This window comes from Carlito syrichta, unplaced genomic scaffold, assembly GCF_000164805.1.
Source record: "Carlito syrichta isolate Samal-C Ts95f unplaced genomic scaffold, Tarsius_syrichta-2.0.1 Scaffold309186, whole genome shotgun sequence".
NCBI lineage: Eukaryota > Metazoa > Chordata > Mammalia > Primates > Tarsiidae > Carlito > Carlito syrichta.
In genome coordinates, this window is record NW_007253282.1 from 662,860 (window position 1) to 665,556 (window position 2,697).

Here is a 2,697-nt window from a genome sequence, read left to right on the forward strand (position 1 = left end):
CTTATATTCCAAACAAATATTCTATGAATGCAATTATTCTCAAAATGTCCTATTTGGGATTGTTACATTTTGCACAACAATGCCAACCACACACAGTTGTTGAGACTCTCACCACTGACAATAGCTGGATATCAAGTGTAATAGGACCAGACGCAGCAAACAAATTAAAATGTGTGTTGTTGTCGAATGATACTGTTTCAAGGAGTGTAAGTGACGTGACAACTAATGTCTGTGAACAGCTGGTTTTAAAGATCAAAGAAAGTGATTATCTTGCCCAGCCAATACAGACAGATACACCTAAATGTGATGCTGGCACTTTCATTTACATTTCTGTGAAATACTATGAATGAGAGTATGCTGTTGAGAAAAATTTAGACTAATCTTACAACAGAAGACCATTTTGAAGTACTTCAAGAGACAACTCAGAATTTCAATGTGCCAACCAGGAATTGTATATTGCTGTTTCTATGGTTCAGAGTCTAATTACAGACTTTCAAATCAATTGATTACAAAGAATGATTCAGATTCTCATAGGTCTTTAAAGGAAGAAAGAGAGGCAGAGAGGGAAAACATCCAACTTCAGAGACTTGTGGCAGTTAGAGTTCCAGAATGGAGACTGAAGAGTATCCAGAGACACAAATGTGAAGTCTGGAATGATCTAATAAGGTCACTATCAAGTGAAATGATCGCTGAGGAGCCAGAAGTCATCCTGATACCAGCTTCCCAGGTTCAGTTTCCACATGAGGCTTTTGGACTCCCACCAGAAAGTCTCCATGGAGACTCAGTCAAGGACCCTGAGAAGGTGCCAGGAAGGGATCCTATCAACCCTGCGGCCAGACAGAGATTCAAGCAGTTGCACTATGAGGATGCGCCCAGGTCTAGGGATGCCCTCAGACATCTCCAGGAGCTTGCTGGACAGTGGCTGAGATCTGATATTCACACGAAGGAGCAGATGTGGAAATGCTGGTACAGGAGCAGTTCCAGGTCGTTCTGTCCAAGGAGCTCAGAGCTCAAGCACAGAGATGCCAGGCCAGAGTCAAAATCACTGGCTGAATCTCACTGCTTCCTGCTCAGCCTACTTGTGAGAAGTAAACCAAAGGTTCTCTTTGATACAGGATCCACCTGCAGCCATGGGAAATCTGAGCCTCTGTTTCCTTTGAGCTGGTCTTTGACTGGTTATAATAAGAATCCATCAGAACCCATGTCTGGACCTCTTTCTGGCTCAGGCAGCTTTATTGCCTGAGACTGTGAACTCCAGGACAGTCTTGTTAGGACCGTGAGGCTGCTGCTTCGGGCTCTTCCGAGAGCCCAGATTTCTTCTGCTGGATGCCTCCTTCTTTGCACTTTGTGACATGCTTTCATATATTGTTTTTATGTATACAAAGAAGTAATTAGCTTTAACTTTCAGAATTCATGATTCTTGCTTTGTTGATGTGAACGGAAGCTTCTATAAATAACTCCATCAGTAGATCATTTGTGGTACCCTTGAATTAAAGTTTGGTCCTCAAAAAAACAGAGAGAGAGAGAGAGAGGGAGGGAGGACATGTTTCCCCATATCTAGATGATTATCATCTGTTTTAACTGAAGTGATCTTCAAAGTGTCTACATAATAAGGAAGTCCCATGAGTACCAAGTATATCCAAGTTCAAAGATCAGTGTCTCCTTAAACCAAAATTCTCCACTAACAAATTGGCATGGTGAACTCTAGTGATCAAACCTGTCATCATGGAGCCATGACATCCTAAAGGCCAGCATCTTGTGACCTTCCAGATATTAAGAACATAAGGGCCAGCCTCGGCGGCTCAGCCTGTAATTCCAGCACTTTGGAAGGTGGAGGCGAGCGGATTGCCTGAACCTGAGGGTTCAAGATCAGCCTGGGCAACTTGGCGAGACCTCGTCTCTAACAGTAAATCAAAAATTAGCTGGGCATGGTAGCACGCACCTGTAGTTCCAGCTACTTGGAAGGTTGAGGTGGAAGGATCACCAGAGCCCAGCAGGTCGACGCTAGGGTGGCCATGAGTGTGCCACTGCACTCCAGCCTGGGTGATGAAGTGAGACTTCAACTCAAAAAAAAAAATCCTAGGAAAGTAGTACAGAATTGTCAATAAAACTATCCTTTCTTTTAAGGATAGTTTTCACAAAGCAATCATATTTGTATACTCCAAGAGATTTACTCCTCAGGAAACAAGGCCAGCTCATTCATATAACAATATTCAATGAGGTCTTTCTTTTGCAACTCAGACATTTACTTCTGGATTTTAGCTTCACAACGTTCTTGACTCCATATTGCAGCAAATTTACAAATATTATACTTGAATACACACAAACATTTATAGAAGACTTTTAAAGAGGTGATTACACACTCCAGACTTTCCTGAATTGTATTCCTTATTTGGAAAAAATATGACAAATACATTGTCCTGAGGAAAATCAAGACCCCAATTTTTTTTTTTTTTTTTTAATTGTAGAGACGAGGTCTCACCAAGTTGCCCAGGTTGGTCTCAAATCCGCGAGCTCAGGCAATCCACTTGCCTCAGCCTCCCAAAGTTCTGGGATTACAGACTGAGCCACCAAGCCCAGTCATAAGACCTAATTTCAGATAGCACATCTGATCTTAAACCTCTTTCTTACTAGGACAGAATTTTTTTTTAACAAGTAACCTTTGCTTCTCCTCTTTTTAGAGTTATATTTATCCCA

At 41.8% G+C, this 2,697-nt stretch overlaps 1 pseudogene; it reads left to right on the forward strand.

The window, feature by feature from the left end:
• Nucleotides 1–609: 609 nt before the first annotated feature.
• Nucleotides 610–1,053, forward strand: LOC103269296 (annotated as a pseudogene).
• Nucleotides 1,054–2,697: the final 1,644 nt, after the last annotated feature.